The sequence below is a fragment of the Aotus nancymaae genome, unplaced genomic scaffold (assembly GCF_030222135.1).
Source record: "Aotus nancymaae isolate 86718 unplaced genomic scaffold, 86718_ANA_hifiasm-v0.15.2.pri h1tg000025l, whole genome shotgun sequence".
NCBI classification, from domain to species: domain Eukaryota; kingdom Metazoa; phylum Chordata; class Mammalia; order Primates; family Aotidae; genus Aotus; species Aotus nancymaae.
The window spans coordinates 40597972-40613542 of NW_026988438.1; the positions used below are offsets into that span (position 1 = coordinate 40597972).

At 42.2% G+C, this 15571-nt stretch overlaps 1 long non-coding RNA gene across 2 annotated transcripts in view; it reads right to left on the minus strand.

The window, feature by feature from the left end:
• LOC135276536 (uncharacterized) overlaps nt 1-15571 on the minus strand; it is a 70078-nt gene that overhangs the window by 17629 nt on the left and 36878 nt on the right. For both annotated transcript variants that reach the window (XR_010344102.1, XR_010344103.1), the window contains exons 2-3: nt 5706-5767; nt 2009-2143 (exon numbers count right to left, since the gene is read on the minus strand). This is a non-coding gene — a long non-coding RNA (uncharacterized LOC135276536). The remainder of the gene's footprint in view (nt 1-2008; nt 2144-5705; nt 5768-15571) is intronic.

The window sequence follows — 15571 nt, forward strand, 5'->3', positions numbered from 1 at the left end:
TACAAGCCAGAAGAAAGTGGGGGCCAATATTCAACATCCTTAAAGAAAAGACTTTTCAATCCAGAATTTCATATCTGGCCAAACTAGGCTTCATAACTGAAGAAGAAATAAAATCCTTTATAGATCAGCAACTGCTGAGAGATTTCATCACCACCAGACCTGCCTTAGAAGAGCTCCTGAAGGAGCCACTAAACATGTAAAGGAACCACCAGTACCAGCCACTGCAAAAACATACCAAATTGTAAAGGCCATAGACACTATGAAGAAACTGCATCAACTAATGGGCAAAACGACAAGCTAGCATCAAAATGACAGAATGAAATTCACACATAACAATATTAACCTTTAATGTAAATTGCCTAAATGCCCCACTCAAAAGACACAGACTGACAAACTGGATAAAGAGTCAAGACCAACTGGTATGCTGTATTCAGGATACCCATCTCACATGCGAAGACACATGTAGGCTCAAAATGAATGGAGGAAGATTTATCTAGGAAATGGAGAACAAAAAAAAGCAAGAGTTGCAATCCTAGTCTCTGATAAAACAGACTCTAAACCAACAAAGATCAAAAGAGACCAAGAAGGGCATTACTTAATGGTAAAGGAATCAATGCAACAGGAAGTGCTAAGTATTCTAAATATGCACCCAATACAGGAGCACCCAGATACATAAAACAAGTTCTTAATGACCTACAAAGAGACTTAGACTGCCACACAATAATAGTGGGAGACATTAACACCCCACTGGTCAATATTAGATCAACAACACAGAAAATTAACAAGGATATCCAAGACTTGACTTGAACTCAGATCTGTACCAAATGGACCTAATAGACATCTATAGAACTCTCCACTCCAGATCCACAGAATATGCATTCTTCTCAGCAACACATCACATTTATTCAAAAGTGGACCACATATTTGGAAGTAAATCCTCAGCAAATGCAAAAGAACAGAAATCATAACTACTAGTGTCTCAGACTACAGTGCAAATCAAATTAGAACTCAGGCTTAAGAAACACACTGAAAACCTCACAACTACATGGAAACTGAACATCTTGCTTCTGAATGACTGCTGGATAATGAAATGAAGGCAAAAATAAAGATGTTCTTTGAAAGTAATAAGAATGAAGACACAACGTTCCAGAATCTCTGGGACACATTTAAAGTAGTGTCCACAGGGAAATTTATAGCACTAAATGCCCATATGAGAAGTGAGGAAAGATCTCAAATCAAAACCCTATTGTCACAATTAAAAGAACTAGAGGAGAAAAAAAATTCAAAAGCTAGCAGAAGACAAGAAATAACTAAGTTCAGAGCAAAACTGAAGGAGATAGGGACACAAAAAAACCCTTCTATAAAATCAATGAATCCAGGAGCGGGTTTTTTGAAAAGATCAGCAAAACAGCCCACTAGCCAGACTAATTTAAAAAAAAAGAGACAATAGATGCAATAAAAAGTGATAAAGGGAAAATCACAACTGATCCCACAGAAATACAAACTACCATCAGAGATGACTACAAACACCTCTTGCCAATAAAGCAGTAAATCTAGATGGTATGGATAAATCTTGGCTCACTGCAACTTCCGCCTCCTGGGATCAAGCGATTCTTCTGCCTCATCCTCCTAAGTAGCTGCGATTACAGGCGCTCACCACCACACCCAGCTAATTTTTGTATTTTTAGTAGAGATGGGGTTTCATCATGTTGGCCAGGCTAGTCTTAAACACCTGACCTTCTGATCCACCTGCCTTAGCCTCCCAAAGTACTGAGATTACAGATGTGAGGCACCATGCCCAGTTTCTCTCTTCTTTTCTACTCAGTTGCCTTAATGACTTGTGAGATTTTACCCCATTTGGCAGAGAAACAAATTGAGGCCCAGAGGAGAAGCCAGAACCACAAAGCTAGTAATGAGCAGCACTGTCAGGGCCACAGCCTGGATTCAGGCCACAGGGCAGGAAGGAGGGAACCAGGGCATCCTAGAGGACAAGGAAACTCACACTTACTTCCTAGACTTGGTGCATTTCTTCTTCCAGTTCTTTACCAAAACAGGCATGACTTGTTCTGATGTGTCCTCCTTGTTTGTTTAAGGACCAGAGGCCACTGCTCTCCGGGGCTGGTGGTAGCCCCAGATGATCAACCTGAGGCCAAGACACAAGGGGGTTAGGCAATGAGAGGAGGAGAATGGGGCAAACAAATGCATGCCGATGCTGCGACCCTCCCCAGCACAACTGCCCACTGCAAACGAAGGCAGCCACACAGCTGGGGATGTCTGAATGTGGATAGACATTTGCACAAATTACAAGGTTATTACAGCTGATACTGTTGAGTCATAAAGGAAAAATGGCTCTCTTTTGGGGGGGTGCAGAGAAAAGTTTTAGGGAAAAAAGATGATTTAGGAGGAAAATATCAAGATGGCTCTAATTCACTCTTTATTTTTTATCATTCATTTATTATTATTTTTTTGAGATGAAGTCTCACTGTCACCCAGGTTGGAGTGCAGTAGCGTGTTCTTGGCTCACTGCAACCTCTGCCTCCCAGGCTCGAGCAATTCTCCTGCCTCAGCCTCCCAAGTCTGGGAATACAGACACACACACGCCACCACACCTGGCTAATTTTTTGTATTTTAGTAGAGACAGGGATTTACCATGTTGCCCAGACTGGTCTCAAACTCCTGAGCTCAGGCAATCTGCCACCCTCAAGCTTCCAAAATGCTGGGATTATAGGGCCTCATTCCTTTATTTATTTGATGACAGGGTCTTGCTGTGTCACCCAGGATGGAGTACAGTGGCATGATCACAGCTCCCTGCAGCCTCCAGCTCCTGGCCTAGAGTGATCCTCCCACCTCAGCCTCCTGAGTAGCTGGGACTTCAGGTGTGAGCCATTATGAGTGGCTTTTTTTTTTTTTTTTTTAATTTCTGTAGAGACAGAGTCCCCCTATGTTGCCCAAGCTGATCTTGAGCTCCTGGACTCAAGCAATCCTCCCACCTTGGCCTAACGAAGTGCTGGGATTATAGGCATGAGCCACCATGCCCCACCAACTTTTTAAAATTTTACATTAAAAAAGGCTAATATGGGCCAGGACCAGTAGCTCATGCCTATAATCCTAGCACTTCAGGAGGCCCATGTGGGACAGCTTCATGAGCTCAGAGTTCAAGACCACCCTGAGAAACATTGGTTGATTATCTCTACAAAAAGTAAAAATAAAAAATATTACCCATTCATAATGGCTCACAACTAGTCCCAGCTACTCAAGAGGCTGAGGTGGGAGGATTGCTCGATGCCAGAAGGTGGAGGCTGCAGGGAGCTGTGATCATGTCATTGCACTCCAGCCTGGGCAAGAGACCCAGATGTCCCCCTCAAAAAAAAAAAAAAAAAAAAACTGGTTGGGTGGGGAAAAAAAAGGCTGACACAACAAAGCATTAGCAATCATGAAACCTGGGTGATAAGCTTATTGAGTTTCATTATATTAGTCTTTCTATGTGACTCTACGCCACTGGGTACAGTGGCACGATATTGGCTCATTGTAACCTCTGCCTCCTGGGATCACATGGTTCTCCTGCCTCAACCTCCCAAGTGCTGGGATTACAGGCACCTACCACCATACCTGGCTAATTTTTGTATTTTTAGTGGAGACAGGGTTTTACCACATGGGCCAGGCTGGTCTCAAACTCCTGACCTCAGGTAATCCACCCACCTTGACCTCCCAAATTTCTAGCATTGCCAACTGAACACTTTTATAATAAAAAGTTAAACACTTTCACTTTTTGTTTTAAAGTAATTTCAAATGTATAGAAAAATAAATCATTTTAAGAATTCACTCAACTCCCAACTATTAACATGTTGCCAAGTTTACAGTAACATTCTGTCTCTATCCATTCACACACACACACACACACACACACACAAACACATCTTTTTCTAAACCATTCAAACAGTTAAAGGACTAGCACAGTGGCTCACACCTGTAATGCCAGCACCCTGGGAGGTTGAGGTGTGTAGATCACCTGAGGTCAGGAGTTTGAGACCAGCCTGGTCAACATGATGAAAACCTATCCCTACTAAAAACACAAAAATTAGCCAGGCATGGTGGTGCATGCCTATAATCCCCAGCTACTCAGTAGGCTGAGACAGGAGAATAGCTTAAACCCAGGAGGCAGAGGCTGCAGATCACACCACTGCACTCCAGCCTGGACAACAGAGCAAGACTCTGTCTCATAAAAAAAACAAAGTTAAGATGTAGGCTCTACATATCTTTACCCCCAAAAACCTAGGGGTATCACCTTACAATCCAGCACATGCTCTTATGTAACTGGAGAACAATTTTCCAAAACAAGAATGAATGTTATTAGCATGCATCTGGTGTCCTGCAGTCATATAAAAATTACATTAACTGTCCCAGTGATGCTCCTTAATAGTAACTTGAAGAATTTATTTAAAACATCTAATCTTTTAAAAAGATGTTTGCAAAAAGTTTATAAAGAGAAGAATGAGACCAGACATGGTGGCTCATTCCTATAATCCCAGCACTCTGTGAGGCTGAGGCAGAAGAATCACTTGAGCTCAGGAGTTGGAGACCAGCCTGGGCAACATGGTGAAACCCCATCTGTGCAAAAAATACAAAAATCTGTTGGGCACGCTGGAGCATGCTGATAGTCCCAGCTACTCGAGAGGCTGAGGCAGGAGCATCACCTGAACCTGGTAGATCAAGACCGCAGTGAGCTACGATTGTGCCACTGCACTCCAGCCTCAGTGACAGGGTGAAAGCCTGTCTCCAAAAAAACAAAAATATAATGCATATTATAGTGAAAGAAAGATTCTTCAAATAATCCCTAATAAGATGTTGACAAGGCAGAAAAAGATGTACAGAAAGAAAACCACAAGGTGGCTGGGCATGGTGGCTCACACCTGTAATCCCAACACTTTGGGAGGCCAATGTGGGTGGATAACCTGAGGTCAGGAGTTTAAGACCAGACTGGTCAACATGGCAAAACCCTGTCTCTACTAAGAATACAAAAATTAGCCAGGCATCATGGCACACCCCTGTAATCCTAGCTACCTGGGAGACTAAATCAGGAGAATCGCTTGAACCCAGGAGGCAGAGGTTGTAGTGAGCTGAGATCGTGCCACTACACTCCAGCCTGGGAGACAGAGGGAGACTCCATCTCAAAAAGAAAAGACGAGAAGGAGGCATACTAAAATGCTGACAGTGGTTGCCTCTGGGTGTTTCCTTACTATTGATCTGCACATGTGATTTTTAAACCCACGTTGCCTATGGTGAGACAGTATTTTTCTAAGGAGTGGGGGATGGGAGGAGAACAATGTCAATAATAACTGTACGTAATATTTAAAAACCCCAAATCTGTCAGGTTGAACATAATGTCTAGGCAAAAAATAAAAATAAAAACCCAAATCTGAAGCTAAAGCAAGAGCAGTCCAGTGTATGGCTGTCCCAGGCCAAGCCTCCTGCAGATATTTAAGCTGCTCATGGCTCGTATGTTTATCACATTCAAGATGATGAATTTGGGGGACAGAGTTGGTGTCTCTGAGACCACAGGGCCAGCACAGGCAGATTCAAGACAACTCTGCAGAAGAGCGAAGGAGAGCAAAGGCGAGAGAAGTCAAGCGGGGAGCTCAGCATGTTCATTCATTCATTCATTCATTCCCCACCACCTCCCTGAGGTTTCCAGTGCCCAGCCTTACCCTGTGATGCACCAGAAGGTGATCCTGGACAGGAAGGAGGCACTGGACTCTGGGCAAGGATTCTAGTGGAAAGAAAGAACAGGTTAGGGAGGAAGAGGGAAAGGAATGTTTCAACTTTTCATCCAGGCCAGAGCTTGGCAAGGAGTAGTCAGCTGCCCAATCCTCCTTCAAAGGGACCAGCATTGGCCTGGCAGGGTGGCCCATGCCTGTAATCCCAGCACTTTGGGAGGCCGAGGCAGGCAGATCATGAAGTCAGGAGACTGAGACCATCCTGGCCAACATAGTGAAACCCCATCTCTACTAGAATATAAAAATTAGCTGGGTGTGGTGGCACGCATCTGTAGTCCCAGCTACTTGGGAGGCTGAGGCAGGAGAATTGCTTGAACCTGGGAGGCAGAGGTTGCAGTGAGCAGAGATCATGCCAGCCTGGCACCTGGAGACAGAGCAAGACTCTGTCTCAAGAAAAAAAAAAAAAAAAAAGAGGACCAGTGTCTGCTCCATTCCATTCTGCACCCCAAAAGGATTCTCTCCTAAGCCCCAGGAGAGAGAAACTCACAGCCGCTCCTCTCATTTCACTCAACAGAGTGTCTACCAGACACAATCACAATACAACAAGCTATCAACCTGCCTTATCCTCTATCCCCACAGCAACTCTAGGAGCTGGTGTTACCATCTTCATCCGCACTTCACTTATTCATTCAACAAATACTTTCTGAGCACCTACTACGTGCTAGGCACTCTACAAGGTACTACAGGGTTACCTTAGATCCCTACGACAACCTCATAAGCTGGTATTGCTATTCTCCCCATTTTCCTCATTCAGGCATTGAGCATTTATTGAACCACCTACTATGAGCTACACATGCTACCAAGAATGTACATACTTGCATTATTTTATATGCTCATGGAAGTCCATAAACATGGTGTTACTATTAGCTCCACTTCATCCATTCATCCAACAAATATTTCCTGATCATCATCCATGTGCCAAGCACCCTACATACAAATCTAAACAAACAGAAATGACCCCTGCCTGTATGGAGCTTGTGGTCCACTGCAGTAATCATCAGTAATACCTGCCAAGATTCTCTACTATTAATAGCTAGCTCTGTTCTAAGTGCGTTACACAAATTACCCTCTTTAATCTTCATCCTGACCTCACAAGGTAAGTGAAAGTATTATATCATCCCTGTTTTGTAGTTAAAAGAAACTGGGGACCAGAGATGAAATGATTTGTTCAAGGTCTCACAGCTAAAACTGGTGATGACAGGACATGAGCCCCAAAGAGTCAGGCTCCAGAGAGAGACCTGCATCAAATGATCACATGAACAAATGCAAAAATTGTGACTTCTGGGCCTTGATGTGTGTCCTAAAGGTAGAGAAATATTACCAATGAGACAAAGTCAGCATGGGGCTGATCTGGTGTACCAAGGTCAGAGAAGGCTCCCCCAAGGAAGACAGTCAAGCTGGTGCCTGAAGGATGAGTAGAGGAGAACTAAGTAGTGAGAAAAGGCCAGGCATTCCCAGCAGACAGCAGAATATGTGCAAAGGCCTGGTGGTAGAAGGAAGTATGACAGACTCCGGGAACCAAGAGGGGGCCTGAGCAGTCTACACTGAAGGCTGTGCACAGTCTACACTGCAGGCCACATGTTTTGGTATTCATTCTAAGGGCAAGGGAAAGTACTGAGAGACTCTAAGCAAGCTATCAAAGAACTTATTTCCCAGAGACACGAAGATGAACCCCAACTCAACATACAGGCAAGGAAAGGGACTGACACAGTCCTGGGATGACAGATCAAGCCTAGCTTTCAATTCAGATGAATTCAGGTCAAAATTCTGAAACACGAGCTTTAAGCAGGAGAGGGAAGAAAGGTCACCATGTAGCAATGACAGCTTTAGTCAAGGACTCCACACAGATTTCCAGGCTTGTGCAGAGATAAGGCATTTACAGAGCTTGATAAGGCAGCATATTTTCAAGTGGTTTTCCATCCAAGGCTGGGTGTGCTTTTTAAAAATTACTCTATCCTGGCGGGGTGTGGTGGTTCATGCCTGTAATCCCAGCACTTTGGGAGACCCAGGCAAGCTGGCAAAACCCCATTTCTACTAAAAATACAAAAATTAGCTCAGAGTGATGGCTCCCGACTGTCATCCCAGCTACTCAGGAGGCTGAGGCAGAAGAATCACTTGAACCTGGGAGGCAGAGGTTGCAGTGTGCTGAGATCCCACCACTGCACTCCAGGCTGGGGACCCTGTCTGTATCTGGACCCTATCCCCACCAGGGATTCTGATTAAGCTGGTTTGGGATGTGACTGGAGCACTGAAACTTTGTTTTTGTTTTAAATATCCACATTCTCCTTGGAAAAGGGGCTGGGCAGGAAATACGCAAAATAAGCCAAGAACATCCTGTCACACTGGACAACAAGGAAACTAAACATAAACAGGATTGTTAGAAGGCCCAAGAGTCAAGCAGAAGTGGCACCACAGTTTAAAAAAGGGACAATTTGAGCTTTGACAAGGAGACTAAGTGCAATGAGCTGAAACATATACCATGTATGTTTGGTTTGTTTGTTTTTGAGATGATAAAATCTTGCTCTGTCTCCCCGGCTGGAGTGCAGTGGTGTGATCTTGGCTAACTGCAACCTCTGTCTCCTGGGTTCGAGTGATCCTCCCACATTGACCTCCCAAGTAGCTGGGATTACAAGCATGAGTCAAGACACTGGGTTAATTTTTGTATTTTTAGTAGAGACGGGGTTTCACCCTATTGGCAACCAAGCTGGTCTTGTACTCCTGATCTCAAGCGATCTACCTGCCTCAGCCTCCCAAAGTGCTTGGATTACAGAAATGAGCCACCATACCTGGCCAAAAACCTCCATTTTTACTTAAGGCTTTAATGATTAATTTCACATTATAATGCAAAAAGTAATGAGTCTCTAGCAGTCTTATCCTGAAAACTGGGGCCAATTATAAAGCACTACTTTGCTCAGTCCCATTTTCCTTCAAATCACCTATTTTGATTAAATACAAGAGTTTCATTTTCCACCCCTGTATAAGGGCAGTAAATACTACTAGGAAAAAACCCATAATTAGCACCAGTACAAATTCAAGGTTTCCAACCTGAGTGTAAGCATCGCTTTGTAGTTTCTTTTACCCATCCCAGGTTACAATCTCCTATTACCCCAAAATGAAATCTCAAATGTCCTACATTCTGCATAAAACCCATGCTGGCCCCTCTATGGAAAACATCAACCATGAATTATGGCTCTCTTCACTTTGCCTTCACACCACTGATTTCTGTTGCACTAACTATGTTTATTACCATGGATGTCTAGCATTAGACAGGACTCCTAGGGAACAGGAATCACATTCATTTCTCAGTCCTGAGGGCAAAACTCCAAAGTGTAATTAAGGTAAGAAATAACTCCAATTCTATCAAGTTCTGAATTCGTGGTCTTCTCAAAAATGGCAGTGTGTATTCAAGTTTTGCTTATTTTCCTGATCCAGTTCTCTACTTTTGGGGGGTCTTAAAATACAGGCCAGGAAGTCAAAAATGTCTAGAGATTACTCCCATATGGTAATCTTTGCAAATAAACCTCTTAGACCTAACTTTATACTAATAAAAATTTCATGATACTTTTTTTTGAGACAGGGTCTTGCCCTGTCACCCAGGCTGGAGTACAATTACAGCTCACTGCAACCTCATCCTCCTGAGCTCAAGCAATCCTCCCACCTCAGCCTCCTGAGTGTTGGGGCTACAGGCACAAGCCACCATGTGTGGCTAATTTTTTGTAGAGATGGGGTTTCACCGTGTTGCCCAGGCTGGCCTCAAACTTCTGGGCTTACAGGATCCACCTGTCTCAAAGTGCTGGGATGAGAGGCATGAGCCACTGTGTCCAGCACCAATACCACATTTTAATTGTGTGTTGAGGTGGCTGGATTGAAGGAAGAAATACGTACTGCATTTTCTTTTATTTCCCAGTCCTAAGGGATTTTAAGCACACTAATATTAAAGTTTAAATGCCCTAGAGCTGAAAAAGAGATTTAAAAACTTGACAGTCTCACAGTGATTTCAGAGATGAAAAGATTTTCAGAGATAAAAAGCATGATTTGCCAAATTTAAAACAGCAATAGAAGCAATAAGTAGCAGATAAAACATAACCAAACAAAAATTAGTAACATAAAAAAATCAGTAAATGATTTATCCTACTAGTTGAATCAAAAAGACAAAATAGATTAATAAGATGAAAGAAAAAAAGGTTAGAAAGATACAGATCAACCTTACCAATACTGTGCATAGAAAGAAAACAGTGTGTTTTTTTTGACAAATTTATTAAGCATCAAGCATCTAGTATACTACAGCCATGATACAACAGAGAATGAGAGACATGGAATGTGTCTTCAAAATGTCCACATTCTAGAACCAATGAAGCTGAAGTAGTAACCAAAGAAATTAATGAAGAAAATTATGCTTATGAAGAAAGGGGGTAGGAAGATAAGGAAAGGAAAAAAAAAAAATGTATACGTTTCATGTTTTAGCCAAATTTAAGGTAAAGAGATTCTGATAGAATTTCAAATATTTCAGAGAGAAAGTATCCCTCAAGCACGGTGATGATTTGTTGCCTAGGGTAATCAAGTTTTTAAAAACATCTGGATGGCAATGTTTTTAAACAAATACCACACATGGACAAGGGCACAGTTAAATTGGCACTCCCACAGATTTGAAGTGGGAACAGAAATTGTTTTAATTTTCTAGATGTAAATTTGACAATTCCACTTCATGTACAGCTTAAGAACTTTACGAAGGTTTCTGCTAGGCATGGTAGCTCACACCTGCACTCCCAGCACTTTGAGAGGCTGAGGAAGGCGGATCACTCGAGGTCAGGTAGATCACCTGAGGTCAGGAGTTCAAAACCAGCCTGGCTAACATGGTGAAACTTCACCTCTACTAAAAATACAAAAATCAGCTGGGTGTAGTGGTGCATACCTGAAATCCTAGCTACTTGGGAGGCTGAGGCAGAATTGTTGAACCCAGGAGGCAGAGGTTTCAGCGAGCAGGGATTGTGCCACCACACTCCAGCATGGGCAACAAAGCAATACTCTGTCAAATAAATAAATAAATAGAACCTGGGCAACAAAGTGATACTCTGTCAAATAAATAAATAAATAAAATAACAAACAAATAAATAAAGCCTTAGTAAGGTTTCCTGTACTCTTCCTATCCCCTTCCATTCTTTGTGCTACTGTCATACCTTTTACTCCCACATTATAAAACTTATAATGCATTATTATTTTTGCTTTAAACAACTATCTTTCTAAAGCTACTATTTCTTTAAATCACGATGTTGCACAACCATCACCACCAACTGCAGAACATTTCCATCACATAAAAAGGGAAATCCTGTACCCGTTAGCAATCACCTTCAATACAATGATCTTTTAAAGAGATTAAGAAAGCAAAAAAAAAAAAAAAAAAAAAAAAAAAATTGTCTTAATTTTACTTCTAAAGTTACCATTTCTAGCACTTCTCAATTCTTTTTGTCATTTTCCTTCTGCCTGAACAACTTCAACATTTCTTGTGGAGGCCTGCCAGCAACAAGTTCCAATAGGCGTCTTTTTTTTTTTGAGACAGAGTCTCTGTCACCCAAGCTAAAAAGTGCTTTGCAGCTCAATTACATCTCACTGCAGCCTCTGCTTCCCAGGCTAAAGCGATCCTCTCACCTCAGTCTCCCAAGGAGCTGGGACCAGAGGTGCACCACCATGCCTGGTTGATTTTTGCATTCTTTGTAGAGATGGGGTTTTGCCATGCCACCCAGGCTGGTCTCAAACTCCTGGACTCAAGCAATCCTCCTGCCTCAGCCTTGCAAACTGCTGAGATTGCAGGTGTTGGCCACTGCGCCCAGCCCCAGCTGGCTTTTTTAAAAAAATTACTTTAAAGATATCTCTCCAGGCCGGGCACGGTGGCCCATACCTGTAATCCCAGCACTTTGGGAGCCCGATGCAGGCAGACCACGAGGTCAGGAGTTTGATAGTAGCCTGGCCAACATAGTGAAACCTCATCTCTACTAAAAATACAAAAATATTAACCAGATGTGGTGGCATGCACCTGTAATCTCACCTTCTTGGAAGGCTGAGGCAGGAGAATTGCTTGAACCTAGGAGGCGGAGGTTGCAGTGAGCCGAGATCACATCACTGCACTCTAGCCTGAGCAAGAATGACTCTGTCTCAGACAAAAAAAAAAAATAATAAAATTAAGAGGTCTCTCCATTGCATTTTAAGTCTGCTGTCATTCTTATCTCTGTTACTCTGTACATGATGTGTATTCTTTCTCTGCCTTCTTTGAAGATTTTCTCTTTATTATTAGTTGCCAACAATGTGATGATGATGTGCCTTGGTGTGGTTACCTTTATAGTTATTCTCTTTGGGATTCTTAAATATTTGGGCTTATAGTTTTCCTCAAATTTGGAAATTTTCTGGTCATTATTTTTTACCATCTTTTTCCTGTTCTCCCCTTTCCCTCTTTTCTAGGGCTCCAATTACATACATGTCAGACTGTTTTTATCTCTAACAACTGTCCTTGTTATAGTCATTGATGTTCTATCATTTTTCTATTTCTCTTTCTGTTCTCATTTTGGACAGTGTCCATTGCTGTCTTGAAGTTCTTCGATGTACAGTGCCTCAACTACTGTTAATGCCATCATTGTATCTTAAAATTTATTTCCAACTCTAGATGTTCTGTTTGGGTCTTTTAAAAATATACCTTCTAGTTATCTTTCCATTATGTAAACCATTTCCTATACTTTTTTGAACCAAGAACATATTTGTAATTGCTGTTTTCATGTTTTTGTAAATTTCATCATCTCTGTCATTTCTGGATCTAGCTGATTTTTCTCCTGATTATGTCATATTTTCCTGGTTTTCTGCATGCTTGGTCATTTTATTGAATGCCTAACATTGTGAGCTTTGTGTTTTAGATTTTGTGTATTTCCTTAAATAGCACTGGACTTTGTTCTCACACACGGGTAAGATTCTTTAAATCGACTGGATCTTCCAAGACTTGCTTTTTCATTGTTAGAATAGGTCCAGAGTACCCTTTAACTTAGGGCTAATTTAGCCTCATTAAAAAAGGCCATGCCCTTTTGATGCCCTTGTATATACTCTGGCTAATGGCAACACAGACTATTCCCAGCTCTGTGTGAGTTCCAGGAATCATGTGGCCTGCTGCTTTCCAGAGGGGTTCTTTCTCTGGCCTCAGGTGCACTCCTCTCATGCATGGGTAGGTCAGGACTCAACCTGACTTCAGGGGAAACCTACACCTGCCTCTGGAGTTTTGTGTACAACTCCCATGTTTCTGGTACTCTGCCCCACAAATTATGACAGTCTTCCCTCCCTGTAAATCCCCATCTTGTCCTCTGAATTCAGTAAGACACAAGGCTTTAATTTGGGTTCCCCATCCCTGCTCTGCACCCTGAAAACTACCTCCAGATAATAAACTGGAACAACCATTGAACTCAGCAGGTTTGTTTCCCACCTTTCAGTGACCAGTCTTGTGTTGCCTATTACCCAATGGATTACAAATTGCTATTTCATATATTGTCCAGTTTTCTGTTTGCTTAAAATAGCAAGGTAAATTTATTCCTTGTTATTCCATCACTGCTGGACAGAATATATATTCAAGTGTATATTCAAGTAACAGTTTCTCAATTTTGCATCTCGTTGTTTTGAGACAAGTTCTCACTCTCACCCAAGGTGGAGTGCAGTGGCTCATAACTCACTGCAGCCTCAAACTCCTGGGCTCCAGGCATCCTTCCACCTAGGCCTTCCAAAGTGCTCAGATTAAAAGGATGTGCGTGCCATTATGCCCTGAATTTAGTATCTCAAGGCTTAGTCTTCATTGAGCTCTACCTCTTTTAAACACCAAACAATATTTCTCTTCCTTTTGTCTTGGAATTTGCTCTGCTTTTCTTAGTTTGATATTGAACTCTTAATTCTCCTACCTCATTGATTATGATTTCTGATTCTTAAATCCTGAAAGTTTTAGGAAAGTTTAGTCAAGTTTCCAAAGTCCTATTCTTGCCACTTTTTCTTCTACATCTGTATAGGACTTGACCCTGTTAAATTTCAACAAGTCCCACAGATTCATTCGTGACCTCTTTTGGGGCTCTTATCAGAAGTAACTATGTGACTGGCCTTGGACTTCTTCATTCACTGGCGGGGGGAAGGTGAATACAAAATACAATTTCTACATTTTAAAATGTGTGTGTGTTTTTTTTTTTTTTTTTTTTTTTTTTTAGCAGAGTCTTGCTTTGTCACCCAGGCAGTCCAGTGGCACAATCTTGGCTCACTGCAACTTCTGCCTCTGGGGTTCAAGTGATTCTCATGCCTCAGCCTCCTGAGTAGCTGAGACTACAGGCACATACCAACATGCCCACATCTAATTTTTCTATTTTTAGTAGAGATGGGGTTTCACCATTGGCCAGGCTGGTCTCAAACTCCTGGCCTTAAGTGATCCACTGGCCTCAGCCTCCTGAAGTGCTGGGATTACAGGCATGAGCCACCATGCTGGCTATAAAAATACTTTCATACATATACAGCCAGAGGAAAAAACAGAAGTTAATTCACTTAAAGTGTTAAGAATGATGATCTGTTTTACGGGTAACATTGTCTTATTTTTCTGTATTTTCAATACATACGTGTGTGCATTCACACACACACACACACCCCTATTTTTTAAGTCCCAATTTCTAGCTCATAACTCCAGCTGTTTTTGTAGGCCGGAATCTCTCATACCATTATTTTCAAAAGCAAGTCACATATCTTCCACCATAGCCTGTCTCCCTCTGTGTCAGTTAATGATACCCAGTCCTCCTATAAGCTTCAGAGTCATTTCAACTTGTTCTTCTGTTCCCACATCTAGTCAAAAATCCTACCGGAAACAATGAATTTCAATCCATGAGAAACAATATTATAGCAGAAGGCTCCAGAATAAGGACCTCAAAGGAGCACTAAAAAGCTAGCAGAATGAAAATCCCCCTTTTCCAGGTCAGAGATGTGAGGAAAATCTGCAAAGAGGAAGCCGTACCCTTGCATAGAAGCAGCTTGTTCCTGGGGAAAAGAGGTAGATTTGGAAGTGCAGTCCAAAGTTCTACAGTAAGCCAAGGGAGAAAACAGCTGAGCAGAGTCCAGAGGCTGGGGACTTGAGCCTGCATTTGGGGGGTACCCATAGAGTACAAAAGGAGAAACACGTCATAAACACAGCTTCAAATGGTGCTTTGGCATAAAGTTGTTTTGCTGCCCAAACTGGCATTTAATATTGGTTGAAATGAAAAAGACACACCGGCCATCAACTTTTTACCATGTAATTAACCAGCTCTGAATAATGTCATGTCTTTTTACTTTAATGCTTTTTTCAAAATAGGTAATGAACAATGTACAGAACTCAAAAGTCACAAAATAGTATCGACCTTGAGAACATTGTGCTAACTGAAACAAACAAGTCACAAAATGACAAATAGTATATGATTCCCCTTGCATGAGCTATCTAGAGTAGTCCAATTTATAGACTCAGAAAGTAGAATGGTGATTGCTGAGTGTAAGGCCGGCTGCCTCGCCGGGAGCCAAATGGACACACTTATCTCTCCCCATCCCAGATAACAAAGTCATCATTCCAGACACATTACTCCTATCAGGCCTCTCTATGCTGGCTCCCCATACCCACTCCTATCAGGCCTCTCTATGCTGGCTCCACACACCCACTCCTATCTGGACTCTCCATGCAGGATCCACACACCCACTCCTGCATTCCTCACTTGACCCCTTCAAAATTTAAAAAGCCCACCAAAGATTTGTCCAATGGCAGCTTAACATTGACC